The 27017-nt window shown below is 37.4% G+C and overlaps 1 protein-coding gene across 2 annotated transcripts in view; it reads right to left on the bottom strand.

Moving 5' to 3' along the window:
• Nucleotides 1–8863, bottom strand: part of CNTN1 (contactin 1) — a 399377-nt gene extending 390514 nt beyond the window's left edge. For both annotated transcript variants that reach the window (XM_073020625.1, XM_008002892.3), the window contains exon 1: nucleotides 8709–8863. The gene's annotated coding sequence lies outside the window, so the exon portion shown is untranslated. The remainder of the gene's footprint in view (nucleotides 1–8708) is intronic.
• Nucleotides 8864–27017: the final 18154 nt, after the last annotated feature.

Raw genomic sequence — 27017 nt, 5'->3', positions numbered from 1 at the left:
GATCTGCAAAATTGGAATAATACACTTTAAAAAACCTTTTCACTGGTTTTGCAAAGTGTTAAGATGGTCATGTGCAACACATTTTTTTAAATGCCCAACACAGAGTGAGTGCTCAATAAGTGATTGTTAATAACTGAGGTACAATTATAGAGAAGACACTTGCACAAGTCAAATTTGAAAAATCAATCTTATATCTCGGTGTTTATAATTTTCAAACTAGGATAGATCACCATTCTAACTACCCATCTATTTTTCATAAATTTCTTTTTCAACGCTTGCACTATTTCCTAAAAAACGCATTTGACCCCTCTGGTTCTCCAAGATTACACTGAACATATGCTAAGCCAAAAACTGAAGACTAAAGTTGAACATTGTCTACTAAATTAAGAAAATCCAGAATTTTTTTTTTTTTTTTTTTTGAGACGGAGTCTCACCGTTGCCTAGGCTGGAGTGCAATGGTGCGATCTCAGCTCCCTGCAACCTCCGCCTCCCAGGTTCAAAAGATTCTCTTGCCTCAGCCTCCTGAGTAGCTGGGATTACAGGCATGCGCCACCACGCGCAGCTAATTTTTGTATTTTTAGTAGAGATGGGGTTTCACCATTTTGGCCAGGCTGGTCTCAAACTCCTGACCTCATGATCTGCCCACCTCGTCCTCCCAAAGTGCTGGGATTACAGGCATGAGCCACCATGCCCGGCTGAAAAAAAAAATTTTAATAACTCAAGTTAAAAAAAAAAAAGTAAGGGAAAGAGCATTGTACTTGTCACCTAACATAAAAAGACACGTACTTCAAAACAAACAAACTGAAAAGGGTAATATGGTGTGTGCGTGTGTGTGTGTGTGTGTGTGTGTGTGTGTTCTAAATGAGCAAGTAACTGTAAGACTTAAAGATGTGTCTAAAGCAAAATGTTCTGTCAGTTGATTTCTTCTCAGATTACTGAAAATCAAAGCAAAAACCCTATATAGGTATAATGTAATACATTTTTACTAGATTGCTCAGGACTTTAAGGGGATTATTATTATCAAGATTGTTGTCCTTAACCTAGACAAAATGATGCCAGTCATCTCTCAGTGAAATGTTCTGGGCCAAGCATAACACATAGGATACTCAACTATGAGCTAGATCATCTTACTTTTCCAGATTTACCACTAATGTGTAACCTTCGGCAAATTACTTACTTCTCTGAGCTTATTTTTTTTTATCTATCAATGTGGATAACCACGACGTTGAATCTAACTTTCAAGACTGTTATGAAGGATCAAATAAGGCTACGCATGTGACCATACTTTGTAATCTGCCAAAGATGACACCAATGGAAGACCTTCTATTAAATAAAGAAAAGTGAAATTTACTTTGCCGTTACTTAATTCCTACACAGCTAAATTTATACATCTACATTATCCATGTAACTATACATTCCTCTTTCCTTTTAAAATGCAGAATTATTTAAAAGATATTTATTGACTGATTTAGCAATTTGGAATTATTAGCTGTCCTAGGCATGCTTTTCATTACAAAATTCCTCATTAAAAAATAAAATCTCTCTTATTTATCCTGTATAAATCAACAAAACCAGGAAGTTAATTTTTGAAATATTGTGAAGATTGATATAATTTTTAGTTTTTATTGATTGGTTTCCAGGGTAAAGATATGAATCTTTCATTCGTTGAAATCCTAAAAACCAATTTAGTCTTAACCTTCTTTTATTCATTTCTTCAGAAAATGTTTATTAAGTTTCAACTATATGTCAGGTCCTCTATCAGACACGAAGAAAAATAACGTATGGCCTCTATCCTCCAGGACTTACAGTGGGGGCAAGAGACAAGTAAACAATCAGTACAATGTAGTATGGTAAGTGACATGGCAAGGATATCCACAGGTTACTGTGGGAGTCAAAATTTAAGACTGAGAATTCAGGGAAGTCCCCCAAGAAATGGTAGCACCTGATCCAAGGCATGAAAAGGTTAGGTCAGTTAAAAAGCAGACAAGAAAACAGGTTATTTATGGGAGAGAATAGAACATAGGGAACATGGGAGGGTGTTGGGAGAAAAGAGAAAACAAGATGCATTAGGAGAAGGCAAACAGTTCAGTTGATTGACATTGTGGGAGACTGGAGATGGGAGAAATTTGACTAATGAGAAAATGAATCTAGAGAAGTTACCAGGTATCATTTAATAAAGGATTTTAGGTGCAATGCAAAAGATTTCAGACATCTTATTAATACAACAAAAGGGGAACTTAAAAATTTTTCAGCAGAAGAAGCATACGATGAGATTGACTTTAGAAAGACAACTGTGGTTATGACATATAGAATGTACTCAGGAGAAGGTGACTATGAGAGAGGAGAAAGAAATAGGAACTTCAAACTCTGAATATCTGTTTTTTACACAGAAAACAAAGTTGTAAAAAAATTTAAGTGGCTGGCCTCATGGCCGGGCGTGGTGGTTAACGCCTGTAATCCCAGCACTTTCGGAGGCTGAGGCAGGAGGATCATGAGGTTAGGGGATCGAGACCATCCTGGCTAACACGCTGAAACCCCGTCTCTACTTTAAAAAAAAAAACAAAAAACAAAAACAAAAAAAAACACAAAAACTTAGCCAGGCATGGTGGCGGGCACCTGTAGTCCCAGCTATTCAGGAGACTGAGGCAGGAGAATGGCGTGAACCCGGGAGGCAGAGCTTGCAGTGAGCCGAGATCATGCTACTTCACTCCAGCCTGGGCAACACAGCGAGACTCCGCCTCAAAAAAAAAAAAAATTAAGTGGCCAGCCTCGAAGCACACTGCTAGTAACTGACTGAGCTAGGTTTCATGCAAAGCTCTGCATAACTCTTAACACCTATGCACTGAAGAACCGGGCAACCTGCCTCTCATAATAGAAACTAATGCAACCAGCACTAAGCATTTAGAGCGGTAACAAAACAGGGAAGGAAAAGCAATGACATGCTCAGGTCTACACCATCAAAATCAAGTACAGGGGTGAACAATTATCTAGTGAATTAAGGACCATCTGGATAATCCTGGCAGAAGCAGATTTAGTGCCTGAGTCATTCAGATAATTGTGCAAACAAAGTGCCCTGCTCTGGCTGAGTAACCTGGCCATTAATATCTTCCACAGTGCATTCTGCCCTGTGGCTCTTTTGAAATGGACAATAGTAGCTCAGAAAGAATTAAGGTACTATTCACTTCATGGGGAGCTGCCTAAAGAATAATGGAATCTTAATAGACTGAGTGAATTTTATGTGTCCCCAGGAGCCATTTCGCACTGGGATATACATATCATATACATAAGCCAGATTCTGCTTCAAAGGAGGAAAGAAGTTCAGCAATAGCACCGTCATATGTTGTTTTTATATTCAATTCTCCGTTAAGTGGTAGAAAGTTTTCTGAACCTGAAAGCTACAAAGAGACACTACTGCAAATAGATTTATAAACTACAGTAAGGCTATACATTTCTCTGTGTTAGAAAGCATTTTTTAAAATGCAAAGAACAAGGTGAGGAAAATTTTTGCAGCATACCACAGATTTCCTATTACATGAGAAAATATGAACACTCCAATAAAGAGTCAAATGAAATCCACAAATTAAGAAATACAAAGAACCAATAAATATAATAACATTTTTGAACTTATCCAAAATCATGTGAACCATAACTCAGAAGAAAACTAGATACATAATTTACACTGTCAAAATGATCCCAATTTTTAAAAATAGTACCAAGTGTTAATGAGAGTATGGCCAAACTGGTACAACCACTGGTAGAGTATAAATCTGTGCTTACATTTTGGGGGAAGCAATTTGCCAGTGTTACGAAGCTAAAAATATTCACACTTTTGCCTGGGTAACTTCTAAGAAGCTGTCATAAAGAAATAGTCAGAAATGCAAATATTAATATATATAAAGGTTCATTTTCATGACTGTGCAAAACTGAAAAAAATCTAAAGATCTATTATAGAATATTGGCAGCCAAAAAAAAAAAAAACATGGCTAGTAAGAATATTAAATGAAATGAATAAATGTTTATGGTATATTAAGTTTAAAAAGCTAACAAAAGTGAATGTTCACTATAAACTCAAATCTATAATTGAAAAATATTTATATTAATAGAAATAAGACTGGAAGATTGAAATAGGATCTCTTTGTTTTGTGGAATTTGGTGGATTTTTCTTTATTCCCAGTATTTCTTTAATGATTCCAGATGTCCTTATAACAATAAAGTACTATTTTCAATGTGATATTAAATAGACTTTTGAATGTAACTTTACACAGTAGGTCATTCATATTATTGAAGTGAAATAATGCCCCATCCTCCTGCTGCTACATTTCCAAGGTCACACAACTAATCAGTCCTGTTGTCAGGAATTGAACTTGAGTCTCCTGCTCCAAACTCAGTGCTCTTTAAGATTTGAACTAAAGTACAGTGAAAGTTTCAAAGGAAAATAGAAGCATTAATGAAAATTGAAAGCACATTATACCAATAATACATGGCATCTTAGATTAAAGCAGATAGACGTATATATTGGAAGATTTGATAATATGCCTACTGCACTCATCCAGGCATGGAATGCCAGATGAAAGTAGTGCTGGAATAAGCAGAGAAAGATACAAATTAGAGTTGAAAATAAAAATGAATTAATTACTGACTATATGGTGAACACTTGACCTAGAGGAAAGAAAGTCATAAAAAGTAACTAACTGGCTGGACGCGGTGGCTCACGCCTGTAATCCCAGCACTTTGGGAGGCCGAGGCAGGCGGATCACGAGGTCAGGAGATCGAGACCATCCTGGTGAACACAGGGAAACCCCGTCTCTACTAAAAATACAAAAAAAATAGCTGGGCGTGGGGCGGGCTCCTGTAGTCCCAGCTTCTCGGGAGGCTGAGGCAGGAGAATGGCATGAACCATGGAGGCGAGGGAGCTTGCAGTGAGCCGAGATCGCACCACTGCACTCCAGCCTGGGTGACAGAGCGAGACTCCATCTCAAAAAAAAAAAAAAAAAAAAAAAGCCTATAAAGTTGTAGTCTCCATTGATAAAAGCCAGTTTATGAATGATGCCTATCCATGGGGAAAAACGAAAACCGGTTTTCATCTTGTACATTACAATTGCTATAAACAGCACTTCTATTATTAATAGCTATGCTTTTTGAGTAACTACCATGGGCCAAACCCTATTTTGAATGTTTAACATGCATTATCTCACTTAATATTTTAAAAATCACAAAATCCTCTCATGTAAATGCTATGATAATCCCCAATTGACTTGCTGATATTCGCTTAACTGCATCGTGATACCTAAATATTAACACCTGCAGGCTTCCTCCCAAAGCCTGTGCTCTTAGCCAGTAGGATAAGTGTAAAGGAAATGGCTAAAGGGAGGAAGATTAGGAATGGAAATGCAGAAGGAGAACTTTATTTTCAGTAAGATAAATTGTCATCAATTTGGGGGATTTGCTTGAAAGCTAGAAGTAGAAAGAGAAGCTAAGAGAGAGACAAAGAAAGGAAAGTTAGAAAAATTAAGAAAAAAGTATAGTATCAGAGCATTGTAGTGTCAAGCAGCAAAATTTCAAGAACAAGATGGACAATATGGAAAATAAAAGGTCAGAAGAGAACAATGAATAATACGCCAATAAAAAAGAAAACAAACATTGGAATTGAGGAGGAGGAGCTTACTGGTGAGTTAGAATAGGTTGTGAGATATGATAGAAACCATGGCCAATTTGCATGTAGAAATAGATGGAAATTGAAGGATTGGTTGATGCTTTTGAAATAAGGCAATTACAGAGCATATTTTGTATTCCGAAATATAAATTGTCTATTTCAGCTCTTTCTACTTGGTCTCAAGGGACACAAGATACAAGAGAATACATAGAACCAGTACATAGCCATAGCCCCTACTGGAAAACTGAATCATTCTATGGAAGGATATAGAAACACTTTATGTCATCCATTACTCCTCATGGAGAGGATAGTTTCCTCCCAATACACAGCCTTCTACCAAAAAATTATCCCCAAATCATTGCAGCACCCATCTAGCTTCTTAGGATGATGCTTCCTGAACAAGAATCTTTAAGGCTACTTATTATAGGACTGTGTTCAATGCGGTGGGGTATACAAAAAGATTATAAGCATAGTCTTTTTCTGCAAAGTACTTCCTAATTAGAAAACAAATCAGATATACAAATGAGGATTAAGCAACAAAATAAGACTAAGCATGATTAAGTTTCCAAGTGAAAATAGTCTACTAGAGATTCTGAAGAGGAGTGATCGTTTTGTTAGAACCCTGAATTTTAAAATGCATTTAGTTGATACATACCAATGTATCAACCAATGTACAATAATTATGTATTGTTAAAATTACCAGTAGTAGCTCTATTTATTAATGACCCACTATGTGCCCATCCCCATGATAGAAACATGCATACTTTTTTATGACCCTCATAGCAACCTGAAAATTCAATGCTATAAAATTCCTTTTGAAGACAAGGAAACAAATTCTCAGAGTTTAATTAACTTGCTCCAAATCAGATCATTAGGAAGTTGCAGAGCAAAATTAAAAGCCAGCTCGCACTGCCTGTGATGATAACTTGGTAGATTAAATCATTTATCTTCAAAATGACTTGGCAAGTTAGAATTTTGTTCTTAAAACACAGAATTAATTTTTTGTAGGGATACATGTCAGGCTACAACTGAATAAACTTGGTTTATATTGTTTCTGGTATCAACATTGACCACATTTTGTTACCAGGACCAAAAATCCTGGGAAGCTAAAATGTATTCTATTCGAGGGGAAACTGCTATGCAGTATAATTACACTGTAGGTTGTTGGAATATTCAAGTTTTCAGAAGACTTTAAACCAATCACTTGTGTCCTCTGAATCTTAGTTTCTTCATCTGTGAAAACGGAAAGGTTATCATCAGGAATAAATAATTTCGGGGAATGGCAAAGATAAATGCACATACATCAATCTATAAAAGAAAGTCCACGTAATACAAATAGATGTGATATGAAAAAGCAGTACAAATTTAAATATCAGGTCCACAAGTAAAATCTGTACAAAGAAATACATCAAATCTACACCCGCAAGGGTTCTAACAGTTCCTTAGTCCTGGAAAGTGGGTGGATCCATTCCCAGGTCCCCAAATGCTGTTAGCTATAAGTTATCACTCAAATAAATTTACTACCAAATAACCAAACCATTATGCCGAGTCTAATAAAATATCCCAGATACGGCATGTATTAATTTGATTTGTGTTACAATTCGGGCTGGTAAGGTTCATATGTACACTTAGAAAACTGAAAAATGTAGCGAAATGGATGAAGATCATATGGGCACTCTAAGAATGTTTTCAAAATACTGAAATATTGAAAACATGAAATATGACATATTGAAAACATGAAATATGAAATATTGATCTTTACGTGAGTTATAAAAACATTATTTCACGCAGGCTTTCAGCAGTCTGAATGCTTCTCCTGCTTTTCCCCCAATGGAGAATTGGATTCCCTTTTGCCCCTCCCACTCAGTGCTTCCAGATTGCTTGAGAAGGCCAAGGCAGCCGGCTCAGCAGCAGGGAAGCCGGGCTGGGTATGCAGGAGCTATATATAGCTCCACCTTGGAGATGTGCACACATAAGCACACGTACGAATACCCATGCCCGGTCTGGCATGAAAATAAATAAATAAATAAGGAAAGGTCACAGCTATCCCCTCTTCCTCCTTCCCATCATCCCAATTTTTCAGGAATTTTCAAAGCAGGGTGTCATCAGTCCCAGAGGGTGATGCCGCGTCGGATTTCTCTGCAATTCTTCTGCCTACTGCTCCCAGCAATCTGACTCCTGCAGGAACCGGCACTAGGCCAACCCCTACTACCCAGATGCGGTCACCTAGGGAGGCAGCCTCGCAGCCGCTCGGAGCTCATCCGGGCACAATCACTTGACTCCCTGGGAATCCCTGAAGCCAAACCCACCTTTCAGAAACTAGGTGTGAAGGTGGTTCCCATAGACAGCGCCAGGCTAGGAGGGAAGGGGCAGTGGCTCCGCGGTCTCTCCCTCCCGCCTGCGGCAGATCGTGGAGAAGGGCCAGTGCCTTCTCAACGGAGATGTGATTAATCGGAACGTGCCCTTCGAGTTGCAGGGATTGTTCCCCACCCCCATCTCCTGAAGGGAGCTAGATCTTAACAGAGGGGCCAGGGGACAAACAAGTCCCTTCTTCCCCTCTCCGCAACCGCTCCCAGGTTTTCGGGTATGAGCTAGCCAGGCGCCCAGGTGGGATGGGGAAGATTAGCAGGTGCGGGCCGGCGTCGGGAGCGAAAGATCTGCGCGCCCCGGGCTGCCGACCTCTCTGCTTCCCCACCCCTCCCCTGCCGAGGAGATATGGCATCCCTGGGGCGAGTTCCTGGCGTTGGCGGCGGTGGCAGCCTCCGAGAGGAAAGTTAACGAGACACAGACCCCGGGCTCGGAGCCCTCTCCTAGGGCACTGCCGTCCTGCCCTGTCCGGCACCTCAGGTCTCCGGCATCCCGCACCCCTGCTTCCCCGCACCCCAGCTACCTCCGCCCCAGTCCTTCCCGCGCCGTACTTCACGGCGAGAGCTGCAGCGTCCACAGGAGATGTGGGGGTGACGAGGGCGGGGCGGGGCTGGGGGAAGGGAAGCAACAGCATGGAAATGCGCATTCTTTATTTTATCTGCAAAGAAGGAAAAGTCCGGCTTCCTACCTGTTCCCTGCTCCTGCTCGCCTCGGTGCGGCACAGCTGGACCATACCCTACAGGTTTCCCACTTCCGCGGCAAACACCTGGGAGCGCATCTCCCCACCCGCGCCCCTCCTCGCCTCGGCGGAGCCCACCCTGGCTACTTGACAGGAGAAGCCCGGCCTTTTAGGGCGGTTATTGGGGCAGCGGGGAAAGTGGGGCGGGGACCGCATGGAAACCCGTGTCTCTGATTGGACAACAGGGATATCACTCTCACCCCCAGGACCAGCGCAGGCTGCAGACTTGGGTAGCTGCTAAACCCAACTGCAAAGGTTCTCTGCAGTGCCTGAAACCCAAACCTGCTGCTATGGGATCAAGGATCCTTCGCTGGAGAGAAACTGGTTTGATGACTTGTCATTTGAGGCCCCAAGAGGGAGGGATGGGCCAGGCATAACTAGACACCCAGCACTTTCCTGAGCTTCCCCGAAGGGACCATCTGCTCCAGGAGATTTGTCAGGCGAAAATATCAGGGCAGCACCTCATAGAGAAGAATGAGCTTCGATTAGGTAATAATAAGATACTTATGTGGGACAAAATACACACACACACATACACACAGGAAAATAAAACGATGTGAGGATTCTTTTTTAAGCTTCCATTTTTGCCCAGAGGTAACATGGCTGTTTTTCTTGAGAAAAGACTGAATTGCTTAGCCTGTAATGCAGAAGACCCCCAAATATCCCCTGGTAAAAACAGTGTTTTAAATAGGGAAGCACTGCATGCATAATAACCTCTCAAGAAAGTGTAAAAGAAATTAAGGTCAAACTGCATGAGAGATTTGCTTTGGGGCAGTCCAGTTGGTGGCAAAAGTCTTAAAATAATCACCATCAGACTGATTGATAACCAATCTGTTGCTTTTCTACTGATATTGGTTCATCATTTCTTTGGTACTCAAACACTGAGAGGATGTTTATGCCCCCCAAACCTAGGTGATCCCAAACCTGTCTTTTATGTGAAGGGGACAGGGTAGAATAACTTTTTGTTCAAATGCCATCTCCGCCGTTTATTCAGGTGGAATCTGGAAATTACGGAATTCAAAAGACTCCTTAAATGAAGGAACATGCTAGAACTACCACAAGTAAAACTGGGGGTCTAAAACGTCTTAGTATATAGTACCATGTGAGGAATCAAGTTGCCTTCTGCCTGCAAATAGCCACATTCTTCTTCTATCTAAATTAAGTAGCCATCTTAAGTGCTGAGCATAAGACACAACTCTCATTGTCAAAGAGCTTATGATAGGCCTGGGACACTGGACAACTGTTAGAAGATGACATTGCTATTAATAAATGTAGACTCTCTACTTAGTGGTTATGGTTGTTATTACTATCATCAGGTAAGGCTTTTCATAAGGTTTTCTTCATAATACTGAAGGAATCTGATTAACGCATTTGAAGGTGGGGGCCAGGCAAGGTGGCTCACGCCTGTAATCCCAGCACTTTGGGAGGCCAAAGCAGGCGGATAACGAAGTCAAGAGATCGCGACCAGCCTGGCTAACACGGTGAAACCCCGTCTGTACTGAAAAAAAAAAAAAAAAAAAAATTAGCCTGGCGTAGTGGTGGGCGCCTGCAGTCCCAGCTACTCGGGAGGCTGAAGCAGGAGAATGGCGTGAACCCGGGAGGCGGAGCTTGCAGTGAGCCGAGAGTGTGCCACTGCACTCCAGCCTGGGTGACAGAGCGAGACTCCATCTCAAAAAATATAAAATAAAATAAAATAATAAAATAAAATAAAATAAAATAAAGCATTTGAAGGTACAGAGGGACCCTAGATAAAATTTACAGTGAACAAATAGATATGGTTTGTATGGTGACAACCATCTTAACACTGAATGGAAATGTCTAAATATGCTATGGCAAATTTCAGAAGCCCTGTGTCATTTCTTACACAATACTCCTATTAGTCATGCACCTCTGTCCCAGTTACTCACACCAGTTATTCCATTGAATTGGCCAAATCATTCAGGAATGACTGAGCACTTTTTCAGTGCCATATCCTGTGTTAGGTGCTACAGAACTAAAGCAGAATAGTATATTGAACACGTTAAAGATGATTTCAGTAAGCAATTACAATAGCAATATTTCTTAGGAATGTGTGTTTGCAACACGAACATCTTTTGATTCCTAAGCATAAATTATTTTGAGTCAAAATGAGCTTCAACATACTCTCTTCTAGAGGTAATCGGAGGAGAAGAAAAAGTATCAAAGAAAATACCTAAATATTGAAGATGACACAATAATTGAAATAGGTAATAAAAAGAAAACTAAAGAAATCTCTGCTATCTGCATTCTTTCATTGCTTCACTCATTCATTCCTTCAGCAAATATTACTATTATAAGTATAATGATGAATAAAATAGACAAGATCTCATGGAACACATTCTTTATTATTCAAGCAGACAATGTTACTTTGTGCATTTACTGTGATCTAATTAGCAGCTTTGTGTGTACATGCACACACAACTCTAGAACAGTATTAGGATAATTTCTCTCTGGATCAGGCATCTCACACATTTTCAAGTAAAACAGAGCGTTTTCAGGTTATTGCTTATTATCTCAAAGAGAAAAACCTGTGAATACAAATGAATCTATCGAAGGTATCTGCTACAGAACATTTTAGATTTTCAAATCACTTTCAGATACAATCTCCCTCTGTGTTCTAAAATAAGCAGGAGAGTCATCATTAGTCGCATTTCACAATGAGGAAATTGAGTAACCAAAGAGAAATGTGGTCCTTCAAAAACAAAGGTAATACAATATTATAGGTGTATATATAATGTTTGGCATATTGCAGACATCTAATATGTATTTGTTGACAAATATATGGTTTATAAAACATGAAAGTTTGAAGGCTCTTAGAAATTATTGAATTCCTTGTAATGCCAGCACTTTGGGAGGCCAAGGCAGGTCGATTACCGGAGGTTAGGAGTTCGAGACCAGCCTGACCAACATGAAGAAACCCTTTCTCTACTAAAAATACAAAATTAGCCGGGCGTGGTGGTGCATGCCTGTGATCCCAGCTACTCAGGAGGCTGTGGCAGGAGAATCACTTGAACCTGGGAGGCGGAGGTTGCGGTGAGCCGAGATTGTGCCATTGCACTCCAGCCTGGGCAGCAACAAGAGCAAAACTCTGTCTCAAAAAAAAAAAGAAGATGAAGAAGAAGAAGAAAGAAGAGGAAAAGGAATAGGAGAAGGAGAAGGTGAAGGAGAAAGAGAAGGTGAAGGAGAAGGAGAAGACGAGGAGGAGGAGGAGGAAAGAAAGAAATTATTGAATTCCACTCATTATTCTGTGAAGGAGGGACAGAATTTGCTTAAGGTCTTGTGAGTAGTTAGGGGAAAGCTGCAGCTAGACCCCAGGTCTTAAGACTCTTCATTCATTACTTTTTCTACCACATGAACAATAACTGTTTTGGTATTTCTTTCAGCAGAGTTCCTTCCCTTTTTCCTCCCTGTATCATCTAGCCTTTTGATGTTTTCAGTACTGATCCAATTGATGTACTCATCTTCCAGCATCTATAAAAATATGTGAAAGTATGCCACTTTAACTATAAATTCAGTTCAGATTCAACTTGCTTGTAAGTTTGAGATCTGCTTCATGAGTATGGGATCAGAGTTATCAGGACTGGTGTTGAGGTATGAAGAAAGCTGTTGGAAAATGGATGGCCAGCTGGCACTTCTGCCCCTAAAATTAGGAAGAAGGGAATTATAGAAACAATAGTGTGAATCCTTCCAATCTGTCAGTCTGGTATAGAACCTGTCTACAGATCTGCAAAAGAAACAGTAGGACAATTTTGCCATGTGCCCTGGATAGCTCTGACTCCCTAGTAACTTACAGAGTTCCATAGTACAATTTATTGAGCATTGCTTTGCTAAACTGCTTTTTGCCTTATTATTGAATTATCCTGTCTTCCCCTCCTTTTTGCACCCTGTACTGGCCCTCCTTCTTCAAACATTCCAATTTCCTCCAACTAGTGATTAAACCTCAGTGAGGGGAAAGGAAACTGCAGCAACAGTGCAGCTTTCCATAGCATGCACTCCCTTTCTTTCTCCTCTGCTCCACCCACCATTTCCTCACCTCTCCAGGCTTCCCAGGACAGTTTCTAACATACCTGATATGGCAAAAAAGAGGGAGAGTAAGGAAAATGGGGCTTTTCCAATTAATATTTTAAGCTGCAATTACCACAGCAGAAAAGTAACCAAGGTTCTGCCTATTGATTTAAAGAAAGTCATGCTAAACCCAGTCTGCAGCATCTCAGAGATCACATCAGCCCACTGACCTAGCTTTTACATAGCCAACTGGGAATGCAAGCAAACTGCACCAAGCATGCATGCGCGCGCACACACACACACACATACACACACTATCAGTGCCACGTAGTGGGGACACCAGGCCGGGAAAATAGTTTTTGAATACTAAATATTGGATATATATTCAACAGCAGCAACTTGCTACTCATGCACAGCCACTGTAATCTTTTAGGGATTAAGAGTAATATTAAAACCTCTTAGCTTTGGCAGTAACTGCTATGCACCAAAAGACCAAATTTACAGAAAAGGACACATGCTAATATTGCAAGGATATCTTCACATCTATTGTTTCACAATAGAGTTCACTAATTTATCTTTCTTGTTGCCCCATTTGTGTAATAGGAATCAGTGTATAATGTAACAAAAGGACATGTTACTCCTTACTTCATAGCCAACGTGTCCTCAAATTCTTTCAACTCATACAACTCATGGGGAGTGGCCAATGCTCAATTCGGTTGTTTAAATTGTAGCTTTACTCTCCTTATTCATGGAATGTCAGCAGCCAGATATTATTAGTGAACTCCCACTCTCAACCTTAATTAATATGCCCTTTCCTTTCATTACCGATTCTCATTATAGACACTGAAAATCCTATTTTCTGAATAGCTCTTTGAAATAATGGATACCTTCACCCTCTGAAGTGGATAAAAGATTGGACATTAGAAGACCTTTTATCTTAGTCTGTTTTGTGCTACTATGACAGAATACCTGAGACTGGGTAATTTAGGAAGAACAGAAATTTATTTCCTCACAATTCTGGAGGCTGGAAAGATCAAAGGGCTGACATCTGGTGGGGGATTTCTGCTGCATCATCCCATGGTAGAGAGAGAAAAGGAGCGGGAGGGAAGGGAGGGAAGAAGGCCCAACTTATTCTTTTATAAATCACCCACTCCTGCCATAAGGGCACTAGTTCAGACTTATGAAGTCAGAGCCTTATGATCTAATCATCTCTTAAAGGTCCTACCTCTCAACAGTGTTGCATTGGTATTCAATTTCCAACACATGAACTTTGGGGGATACATTTAAACAACAACACTAATGATCTAGTTTGAATATTTGTCCCCACCCAAATCTCATGTTGAAATGTAATCCCTTGTGTTGGAGGTGGAACCTGGTGGGAGGTGTTTGGATCATGGGAGCAGATCCCTCATGAATGACTTGGGCCATCTCGTTAGTGATAAGTGAGCTTTCATACTGAGTTAACACAAGATCTGGTTGTTTAAAAATGTGTGGCACCTCCCCTCTACTCTGGCTCTCTCTCTTGCTCCTTCTTTTACCAGGTGATGTCCCTGCTCCCCCTTCAGCTTCTGCCATGTTTGTAAACTTCCTGAAGTTTCCCTAGAAGCCACGTAAATGCCAGCTCCATGTTTCCTGTAAAGCCTGAAGAACAGTGAACCAATTAAACCTCTTTTCTTTATAAATTACCCAGTTTCAAGCATTTCTTTACAGCAATGCAAGAATGGCCTAATACAATGTATCAGTGCTTTTATAAAAGGTCATCTACCCAAATATGCATCCCACCCTCACAAAATAATAGAGAGGTGCAAAGAGAAGGAACAGAGAAGATAATTTGTCCATTTCATCCAAATGTTCAAACTTATTTTTAATATTTTGAACAAAAATTGTTCACAATATCCCTCATTATATTTAACATCTATTGGATTTGTAGTTATAATCTAAATTTTATTCCTGATTACTGATAAGTTGTCAGCTTTTTTCTTGTCTGTTTTTCACAGTGTTCAGAAATTTTGTTAATCATTCCAAATATCAATTTGGCTTTGTTATTTTTCTCTAATGTATATTTGGTTTTAATTTTATGTATTTCAGCTCTTATCTCTATTATTTCCTTCCTTCTTTTCTACTTAGTTTGGATTTGGTATTCTTTTTCTTTTTCTTGGGATGGAAACATACATCATTGACTTTTCACCCTCTCTCTTTTTTAATATTTGCTTTTAAGGCTATAATATTTTCTCTAAGTAGTGCTTTAGTATATCTGAAACATTCTAATATATTTTTTAGCATGTGGTTCAAATATTTTTTAATCTTTGTTTTTCTTTTGTGATTCAGAGATTATTTAAAAGTCCATTGTTTTATATATAGTCATTTAAGGTTTTTAATTTATCTTTTCGTTTTAGAATTTTAAATTTCTTTTGTCAGAAAAAAGTGCTTTAAAAGGATTGCAATCTATGCTGATTTGTTGAGACTTTGTTTATAAACCAAAACATGATTTTTTTTTTTTTTTGTAAATGCACCGTGTACTCTTAAAAAAACATGCAGGTCCAGCTTTCAGTAATAGAGGAGTAACTACTGTTGACCATGTACCCTATAGATAAAAACTATAAACTCTGGGAAAAAGAGAAGAACACCTACTTGAGGGCACTGTAGAATAGTCCAAAGCAGTTAGAAACTGAAGAAGTGAATATCTGTGGGAAAAGGAAATGACAGAATGCAGCTTCCTATTTCATCTAGTCTTTGGTCTTGAATACAGAAACTGGCTGATTCCAAACAGGATGGCTAACTCTGAAACAACAATAAAGGCACACTTTTTCTGTCTTGAAGAAATAGTGGACAGAACTCTAGATGACAGCAGAAGAAAGAAGTAAGACAGGCGAATCTTAGAAAAAGAGAGTCCCCAGTTCAGAATATAAACTCTATCCAAATCTTAAACTGACTCTTAAACCCTGTGAACACAGGGCAAATTCGAAGCAGCCCAAATAAGGTTAAAAAAAAAATGTAACCGGAAAAAGTCTGCACCCTCCTCCCCTAATCCCTGGATCCTGTGAATGTTACCTTATGTGACAGTCTATGTAGTGATTAAGTTAAGGATCTTGAGATGGAGAGATTATCTTGGATTATCCAGCTGAGATCGCCCTAAATGCAATCACAAGCATCCTTGTAAGAAGGAGGCAGTGGGAGATTTTACTACGCAGAGCAGAAGGCAATGTGAAGATACCACAGAGAGAGATTTTGGGATGCTGCCCTGGAAGATAAGCAAGTGGTGCAGCCATATGCCAAGGGGTCCCAGCAACCATCAAAAGCTAGAAGAAGCAAGCAACAGAGTCTCCTGCAGAGCTTCTGAAGGGAATACAACCCTGTTAACACTTAAATATTAGCCCAGTGATATTGAGTTGGACTTGTGGGTCTCCAGAACTTGTGGGTCTCCAGAATCGTGAAAGAGTAAGTTTTTGTTATTTTAAGCCATTTTGTTGTTTCAAGTAATAGAGTAAATTTTTATGGTTTAATTGTGATCACATTTTGTTACAGTAGCCATAAGAAACTAGTACAAGAACTTAGCAGAGATTTCAGTAGCTGCTTGTCCAAGGGGATACAGAGTTTGGAGTTGAGTGCAACCAAGTTAACTGTCTCCTAAAACAAACAAACCAAAATAAAATTAATACTCTTATAAAAAATACCACATACACACAACAGAATCCAGGATGCATCATCATAGTGTCCCAAGTATACTTTAAAATTTCCTGCTTCACTGTTCTCCCCTTCATCCGCTCCTCCAAAAAATAGGAAAATGTGATTCATATTCAAGAGAAAATTCAGATATTATAATCACAGGGCAGGTTTTAAAAACTGCTATTATAACCCTGCGTAAGGCCAAAAAGGAAAATATGTCCATAGTGAATATTTCCCCAATAAATTTTCTGCACACAAATCTTCTGCTTCCTGGGTAACCCAACATAATGTAATAAATTATATATGCTCATTACAGAAAGTGTGAAAAACTACAAGGCTTAATAGTTGGAATGAAATCCTCCCAAAGACCGACAAATTATTGTTTGGTATTAGTTTACTAGGCTTTTGTGATTTTGAAAATTTTCTCTGAATTTTCATGGGTGTTCCAATTGAAGGCTGACTAGTTGCAGTAAATACCAGAAGACAGGCTTTTTAAATTCATCCTTCTCTTGTTTCCCTTTTAGCAAGTATCATCTATATATCTTGTATGTCCAACATCCATTTCTCTACAGACTTCCCCTTATTATGCAAATACGTTTACATTTTTCTCATGGAAAATGATTGTGACCTTGCATTTCCCTCTAATTACAATAAGAGACCCTGAGAACTAAAAATTTTCCACTGTGATCATCATATGTGGCCCTCACATCAGTTTTCAATTTCCTCCTTTTTTTTTTTTACCTAGTTCTCTAAGAACTCAAAAGCTCCCTCCCCAAATATCCTTTTTCAGCATATCTCTCACTATTGATTTTATTTAAAATTGCAGAGCTAGGTTGTTACTTTCTTATCACTTTTTCTCCTCTGTGATATTACAAATTCTTCTGGTTCCAACTTCCTCTTATAAGATCATCTTTCGATATCCAACTTTGGATATACTCTGCACTGCACATTCATACATCCATTCCTCTAGTAAACATCTTTATCTAGTTGATTCACAATCATGTCAAATTCAAAACGTCCAAAACTAACTGATTACTTCAGTACAATTTACAGAGGAGCATTGTGACAACAGCACCACAATATGAGTAAGAGGAAAAAAAGGAAGTAGAGATGACATTTGGGTGAACACTTGACTATTTTTAAGTAAAAAATGTTTATATTCAGGGAAATAAGGATGTAAGATGGCATTCTTAGTAAGAAAAAAATGTTAAAAATGTATATTGTAAAATATTAAGGCATACTGAAGCATTGATAGGAGTTGATTGTGATTAAATCATAAGTATTAAAAGGATGAAAAATAATTAGAAACTGCAGGAACTTTCTCATTAATCCTCAAGTAAATGAGGAGAACTCCAGTTGCAGGGCCTTTTTACTTTCTGGTTTCTCTCCTGAAATGCTCTTCTGTTTTCTGCATGAAAACATTGTTCAGATTTCTATTAAAATATTACTTTCTCAGTGAGCCCATTCCTAACCATCTCATTTAAAACTCACTTTCACCAATCCCCATCCCAGATCTCTCCACCCCCTTTCCTACTTCCTATTTCTCAATGGCATTTTCCATTACAGTATGTGTTCTGTGTTCATTGGGTTTATTGCCTACCTTGTAGAATATAGTTACCTACCTCTTCTCTAGAACTTAAGCTTCATAAAGTAAACAGTCCAGTGGGTGTGATAGGTATTCAATAAATATGTGTTGAGTATAAAAAAGGAAAGAATTAAAGAATTAGGAACACAAACAAAACAGAGCACCCTTAATGCCATTCTTTTTGCTTGACTCTGTCTTCACACCTATTTTTCTTTCACCCAGGACATGATTCCTCTGTCTTCCCCACCTAGACTGTTTTCAACCAGGTGAATTCCTGTTTGCCTGCCAAAATTTTGTTAGAAGTTATTTCTTTCATTAAACTTTCTCTACCCCTTCTTCCCACCCCCAGGCCCAGATATAACCACTTCCACTTCAGTACTTCTACACTTTACACATAAATTTATCATGATACTATAAAATTTTGTTATAGGTATTTATTGGTATGTTTCTGTTCATTACAAATAAAAGCTCCTTAAAGGCAAAGGCTATATTTTGTTTATTGGGTATCCTGGTCAGAACTGAAAAAAAAATGTTACTTCTGCCTACTTTTGATTATATGTCATTTGAGATGCCTTCAGAAAAAGTGTCATATGAATTAGACATTTGTAAACAAATGAAAATCAACTAGATAGAAAGAGGATAAGAAATAGCATACATGTAGTTTTATAGTGACAACTTACTTTGCTTTTAGTTTCCTTATTCTCATGTGAAATAGCATAGATTTTTAAGGACCACATCATCAGTTTTTCACTATAGAAAGAGCAGCTGTGTCACTTTTTATCTTCTTAATGTGTTAACTTGATGTTCTCATAACTTTAATTATGAAAATATGGCAAGTCATAGGTTAAAGCACCAAAAATTCTAAATCCACCTAGACAAGTAGAAAGTATGTAGAATTCAAACTTTAGGACTCTGAATTCCAGCTTGTTGTTTCTGAAGAAAATGAGATCTACCATTGTCTTGTTCTGTTGCCATTCCTTTGAGTCTTCAGTAAAATTATGAGGAACATAAACCACAAATATCTCAACACACAAGGAAAGCAAGAAGCACAGCTTGAGAAAGTGTTGCCTATTTCCAGTAAATCTAAGCGTTTAGCCACCACTGATTTTTCAATTAAGAAGCTCTACTTAAAAGAAAACTTACTTACACTTTAGGTAGACATAATAATTCCCTTTCTCAGGAAGCTGTACCATTTGGCATTGAAATAAAATTGGATCAAAGCCTGGACTTGCCTCCACCTGGTCGTCTAACTAAAAAGAGTTAACTGATTAGATATAGACACATATATTTGTTGCATATATTGCTGGAAGCTGTCTATCATACCTATTCAGCATATCTGAATCTCTGAATTTTTCCTATATTGCTATTGCTATTTACAATCTTATTATTCTACATTAAGTAGATGGTCCTTATACTATCAAAAGTTCCATTATTGACTAGTAAATTTCTAGTAAAAACACTAACCTGAGTTAGGCTAGTTACAAAAAGAAAAATACACTATAATGATTTATTTAAACTGTAGTCTTGAAAATGATATGAGATGCTAAAGTTTTTCATGTGTGCCACAATTCTTTGGAAAAGCTATTTGGAAGAGCATAATGGAATTGATAGGAGATGCAGGGTTGTTGGAGCTAGAATTACTCCACCCTGAGATGCTCTCTCACTTTAAAAGTCCTCTCTCATCTAGGTCTTCCCCTATTTAAAACTCTCATATGGCAAATGACCGGCCCTACATTATAGTGTTAACGTCCAATTCTTTTTTTATTATGTATGATCTGACCCTTCCCCACTTCTCTAACATCATCTCAAGCCATTCAGCACTTTGCTTACTATGTTGCAGCCGTACTGGCCTTCTTTCTGTTCCTCAAATGTGTCAAACTCAGTTGCTTTTCCTTTTTTTGAAAAGTGGTCTTCTCCTGGTTCTTCATATGACTGGTTATGATTTTTGAATTCTAGTATTAAATAACACCTCTCAGAAAAGACTTCCCTGACACTGCGAAGCAGAGGTACACAACCTACTGCATGCTGAGGCCCAGGACACCATTGTTCAGCCACCGAGTCCCTGCTGACCCTAACAATACTGTAAAACTAAACCATGAGTTTTGACCAGATGCAACAAAATAAAATGGAAAATGGAAACTTCCTCCCAGTCCCCTTTTCTGCTCTTCTGTATCCCTCCTCTCTACTTTCGTGATGACAATAAAGCAAATCAGCAACAATTCCTGCAATATTAAATGCCAATTTTTTAAGATTATTTTTTCAATGTCCAATTAGTTGCTCAAATTCAAAATCAAGAAGTCATCCTTCTGTGTCATTTAGTATTTTGCTAAAAAGTGTGGAAATTACTTGATTTCAAGGGAAGGGTGAGGCCGAAGAGGGAAGCCCAAAACAGATCTTAATGTTTCAAAGGAGTACAGACCTGCACAGTCATCAGATATGAGGGCACTGTTCTGTCTGGTGTTGTAGCCATCTCAAGAACAAATCAACAGCAACAAAGAAAAAGAATACGTTTTTAAAATTAAACGAAAAAGAAGTCATCCTCCATTCCTCCCTTTCACTCACTCATCTAATTCATTCATAATTCATATTAATCCTCCTCCAGATTATATTCTAATGTATCATCAGTGCTGTCACTCTGATCAAAGTTACCAACAATTATCTTTCTGGAGGCCTAGTGCAATAGTCTGCTAATTGATTTCCCTCCTTCCACTCATGTCTCCCAGCTATTTGCTTTACTCAAACAACCAGAGTGATAATTTAAAAGTACAAATGAGATTATATCATTTCCTCCTTTGAAACCCTTTAATAGCCTTGAATTCCAGCTGGAACATCCAACTCTTTTTCATTACATATGGTCTGGTGCCTCCTCACTTCTCTGACTTCATCTCAAACCATTCAACACTTTGCTCACTGTATTCTAGGCATACAGGCCTGCTTTCTGTTTTTCAAATGTGCCAAACTCAGTTGCTGCCCCTTTTTATGAAAGATCTTTGCCTGGTTCTTCATGACTGGCTATTTAGGATTTTTCAAGTCTAATCTTAAAAGTCACTTCTTAGAGAAGACTTTCGTGACAACACTATTAAAGTATCTTCACTCTCTATCACATCACACTGTTGTTTTCCTTTCCTAACACTTTCCTGTAGGAAATAAAACTTGGTATTTATTTGTTTATTTGTATATCTCTTTTCTCTCTCTTCAAGAGTATATGCTCCATGAAAACAGGAACTTAAGTGTTTAGCAGGTTTTGTTGTTTTTTTTTTTTTGTTTGTTTGTTTGTTTTTTTTTTTTTTTTTTGAGAGGGAGTCTCGCTCTGTCACCCAGGCTGGAGTGCAGTGGCATGACCTTGGCTCACTGCAACCTCTGCTTCCTGGGTTCAAGCAATTTTCCTGCCTCAGCCTCCCTAGCAGCTGGGATTACAGGCATGTACCACCATGCCTGACTAATTTTTGTATTTTTAGTAAAGACAGGGTTTTGCCTTGTTGACCAGGCTGGTCTTGAACTCCTGACTTCAGGTGATCTGCCCACCTCGGCCTCCCAAAGTGTTGGGATTGCAGGCATGGGCCACCATGCCCGGCCTCAACAATAAATAACAATAATAACACATGACTATTTAAATATATATATATATATATCCATGGCAGGCAGTATGAAAGAACAATTTTGGTGAGCACTCACATAGTCACAAACTGACAACTGCCCATTGGATGAACTGTCCTGTAGAGTGCCAGTCAGAGCCAGGGTAGGCTGCTTTGTTATGCTCTAAAGTCAGTTGGTAGGCTCAAAGGAGTTAGGACTCCAGTGATGCAGACAGTCCATGTAAGCAAAACTTTCTAATGCTTTTAAATCAAGTAACTTGGTGGTTTACTTACTAATGTTGGTAATATACTAATTCCCTTCACATAATAGAAATACTCTCATAATTCTGCTTAGGTACCCAAACTTTATTTTCCCTTACACACACATAATTTCCCTAAACTTGGAAAAGGTAAAATTTTTACGTAAATGTGAAGAAAGGAGGAGTTATAAAGCTACTGAAGCCATAAACTGACCAGATTATAGAGCAGAGTCATAAGGTTGAGTCTGGAGATACTCACTTTAATTTATAACTACTAATTATTTATGAAAAACATTTCTAGAAACAACTTATTCAGAGAAGGTGATTTCTCTAAGAGATTAAAATATAGTTCTACTACAAAGAAATTGGTTATTGTGTTATTTATTTTCAAGAGACAAGATCTCACTTTCTCATCCAAGCTAGAGTATATAGCTCACTGCACCCTTGAACTCCTGGGCTCATAGAATCCTTCCACCTCAGCCTCCCAAGTAGCTGAGACTACAGGTGTGTGCCACGTGCCTAGCCTGAAACAACTATAATCAGAAGACTAAAGGACATGCCTTGCTATATAACTGTGGATATGGTGCTCTTGTCATGTATTTTCAAATGTAGGCTCAATTTCAAAAACCTTATTTAAAACTAGATTTATGGAGGGTAAGGGCGACTGCCTGAATCTGAATATCTTTACACACTATCTCAAAAAACATAACAGCAACAAGGAAGGCAAATAAAATCACATATGACCTAAGTATTCAGCGTAATTAAAAGTCAGAGAATACTAAAAGAGTCAGATTAAGTGTAAATAAATAAACACCCAATTTCTGATAGAGTTCCCATGGCTGTTGCATACCTGCAGGTATGGATGATAGGAGAGGGGAGGCTTAAGAAAGTCCATGAAAAGAGGAACAGAGTAAATATATGTATTAAGGAAAAAGTATTCCTAAGGGGGCAAAAAAAGGATTCAGCAGCAGCAAATGCACAAGTATTGGCCTGATACATGGTAATTCACATTACTACAGGAAAGGTACTTGAAAGTGAGAACTGGAGTGACAGCCTGAGAGAAGAATTACTTCTGGGGAATAGAGATAAATAGAGAAGGGTGATGCCTCTTGGGAAAATATGGTAGTAGAGGAAAACAAAAATACAAGGAGGAGGGAATTAACAATCTTGCAGAAACAAAAGGGGAAAAAATAAACCATCACCAAAATAAACAAAAGGAACCATTAACAAAACTACATTTCCATAAACTAAGAGATAGCTTTCAAACAAAGAATCTTGTCCATCAGATACTCACAAATAGAAAGAAATCAAACATATTTTATATATGGTACTGAAGTAAGAAAACAGAAGGTGTGAAACAAGATTTCATTTGAGAAAATTTCTCCTCAAAAATAAAGCCACGAAGCAGAATAAATCTATAACACAACATCTAAATCTTAGTTTAAAATCCTCAAACAGGAATTTGAAGGTATTTTTAGAAAATACAAAAATTAAAAATGCAAAAGCTAAGAATACAAATGGTCCCAAAAAAAGCACCATCAACAAAATTCCCACTGAAAGAAAGCAGTAAGAGTTTAGTAAATTACATAAATCATATTAGAAAAGAAGAATAAGTTACCAAATGTTCAAGGGATAATAGATTTAAGTGGAAATTTAATAAGGAACATTGAGGAATGAGGGAAAGAAAAGAAACCATAAAAATGAAATGAAATAAAGAAGTAAACACGTTTAGAGAGATAGTAGGTGATATAGAAGACAAAGAAGACCTGGCACACGTATAATTAGAATCCCAGAAGAACGAAAGCAACACAATCAAACAGAAATAATATTTAAAACTATAATCTAACAAGACTTTCAAAAGAAAGTCTTTTAATTTAAAAACTGACAGCCCATTATGTACCCAGGAAAACTGACCCAGAGCAATAACTCTGAGACATATCCTAGTAAAATGATTAGGTATTTTGAGACAAGAACAAAATCATCAGCATCTGCAGATAAAACATAAAATTATAAGGATAAAAAAAGTAGGCTGGTGCCAGACTTTTCATTAGCAACATAAAAAGCAAGGTTACATTTAAAATAAATAAGCACACTTTTTAAAAACCTGGAGAAAGTGTGGAAAAATTATTTTATATGCAGCCAAGTCATCCTTCAAATAACAAGCCTATGAAATAAATAGCTTTGAATTAAAAGAAACTCAAGGTGTACTATTTTCATGAGCTCTTCATAAGTAGTCTATCACAAGATAAGCTTCATCAAAATAGATCCCTGGGGAAGCTTATACAAAAGGACCAAAGATGAGCATTTAATGTGCTAACTATAGAACTAACACTAATACAAAGTCAATACATGAATGAAAGAACAGTGTGTAAGCATTACATATACTGACAAAGTAGAAAGAACACAACTAATAAATGGAAGGAGACAAGAAAGGGAAAGGAGGAAGTGGGATAAGAGCATTGACTGTAAAGGTGATAGGCAGGAGTCAAAGAATACCATGTAGATTTCGCAAACTGCAGAGTAAAACATTAAGGAAGAAATAAGGTTATTAAAGGCCCTTAAAAGGTGTGCATGAATGGGTAATAGATAATACGAAATACAAGACTTTCTAAATACGAAAGTATATTTTCAAATAAAGGAAAGAAAACTCCATAAACACAGAAAGGCACATAGTAAATATAACATAATAGACATAATAATTATAACATAATATGACAGAAACCAACATAATTACTGTACCATTGTATATGAATAGGCTTTACTCACCTACTAAAGGAAAGCTCTTTTTGAATTGGTTCACAAAACAACCCAACTCTCTGCTATGCACAAGAGACACACCACACACATAAAACATAGTAATTCAAATGTGTTAGGAATAAAGGCATTAGCAAAGCTATAGCAGGCAAATGGGAACAATAAGGAAGCAGGAATTGTGTTTCTGACATTAAAGTAAAATTCAGGGCAAAAAGTATTAAATGAGAAAAATAGGCACTTTAAAATACTACAAGCCACAATTTACAACGAAGATATGAAAGTTATGAATATCTAAGCACTAACTAGTACTATAACCACTTAAATGACAAGAGATATAAAATAGAAACACTATATTTATTTGATTTTAATATATTACTCTCAGTATTAGACAGATAAAAGAAAAAAAGGATTAGAGAAAATGTAAATAACCATCAACAGTATAGGTCTTATGGAGGTAGCTCAAACATGACACTACATAGTGATATGGAGAATATAGTTTCTTCTCAAGTACACATGGACCAGTCACAAAAAGAAATCATATGTTAGATCACAAAAGAAGAAGTCTGCAACTTTCATAAGTTGAAACAATGACAACCCACTCGAATCACAATGTAAAAGAACAAGAAATTAAAATAAAAATGGCTTTTTCACACAGAAATAAAAAAAACAACTGTCTACTAAGTAACTCTTGGGTAGAAGAGGAAACACAAACAGCAATCACAAAATTTTCTGGAAAAAAAAAGAATGATAAAAAACCACTACCTATTACAATCTGTGGGATATATTCAAAGAAAAATTGGAGAATTTAGAGACTTAAGCATTTGTGTCAGGGGTCAGAAAACTACTGTTCACAGTAGTGGCCAGTTCTAACCCACTGTTTGTTTTGTATGGCCTACAAAAGAGTCATATTTATTCATTTAAGCGTATTCTGTGACTGTTTTTGCACAACTGCAACATGGAGTAGTTGTGAGAGACTAATGGCCCACAAAACATAAAATATATATTATTTATAGACCCTTTACAAAAATAGTTTGCCAATTCTTGCTCCATATGTATCAATAGAAAGATAGATGAATTGTAAATAAATACATTTTCTATTCAAAAAGTTTTTAAAAAGTGAGCCAAATTAAGCACAATGAAGAAAATAATGGAGATAAAACAGAGATTGATGAGGTAGTGAATGGAAAACAGTCTTTTAAATAAAAATCTTGATTCACTAAATAAGTCAACCAAATAGAAAAAACACTAGCTAATTGAGTAAAAATAAAAGGAAAAGAAATGGTATGGGAGAAATTACTATTGATATATGGGAGAAATATATATGTAATATATATTGATCATATATTATATATATGTTAATCATATATAAAGTATTTTATAAATATATACATTTATTATATATATAATATACATGATTAACATGTAAAAATTAACATAACAATATATGATTATATATATCTTTATGATATAGGTATGGTAAAATAACTTTTAGATATATGTTGAAAACTGAAAATACAGCAGACAATTTCTTGTGATAACACATTTTATCAAAATTGTCTTTGGTAGACAACTTATTAATTTCCATAAAAGATATAAAGATCCCTCACACCCCTTAGGATGACTACTATTAAGTAACAAATAGAAAATAAAAATAAAATTGTTAACAAAGATATGGAGAAATTCGCATCCATGTGCACTGTTTGTGGAAATGCAAAATGGCATAGCCACTGTGGAAAAGGTATAGTGATTTCTCAAAAAATTAAAAATAGAATTACCATATGATCTAGCAATTCCACTACTGGATATATATCTAAGAGGATTGAAAGCAGGGTCTCGAAAGATATTTGTATACCCATGTCCATAACTGTTATATTTGGGCTAGTATAACAAAATATCATGGAGTAGGGGCTATACACAACAGAAATTTGTTTCTCCACAATTCTGAAAACCAGGAGAGCCACTGTTGTAATTTCTCTTTCAACAGTCAGTAAGCTTGAGACCCAAGTACTCAATGCTTCAGTTTGAGACCAATGTCCCAGCTCCAAAATATTCAGGCAGAAGTTCCTGCTTACTCACAGGAGATTCAATCTTTCATTCTAGTCAGACCCTCAAGTGATTGGATGAAGACCACGATATTGTCATTCTTCTGATTTGAATATTAATATCATTCAAAATTACCCTTGCAGACACACCTAGAAAAATGTTTGACTAAATACCTGGGCATTCTCTGGCCCAATCAAGTTAATGCATAAAATTAACGGCCACATTCAGCAAAGAAAGTGTCAGTATAGAACTACAAGCCTCCACTCTGTAAAAATTTTAGTTAAATGATGGTTTGGAAGAGGTGGCGGGGAAGAGTGTGGGAGATTTGAGAGGAAATATAAGAGCGGTAAAT

The sequence above is a fragment of the Chlorocebus sabaeus genome, chromosome 11 (assembly GCF_047675955.1).
Source record: "Chlorocebus sabaeus isolate Y175 chromosome 11, mChlSab1.0.hap1, whole genome shotgun sequence".
Taxonomy (NCBI): domain Eukaryota; kingdom Metazoa; phylum Chordata; class Mammalia; order Primates; family Cercopithecidae; genus Chlorocebus; species Chlorocebus sabaeus.
The sequence above is the reverse complement of the archived record's forward strand: the minus strand, read 5'-3'. Positions and strand labels throughout refer to the sequence as shown.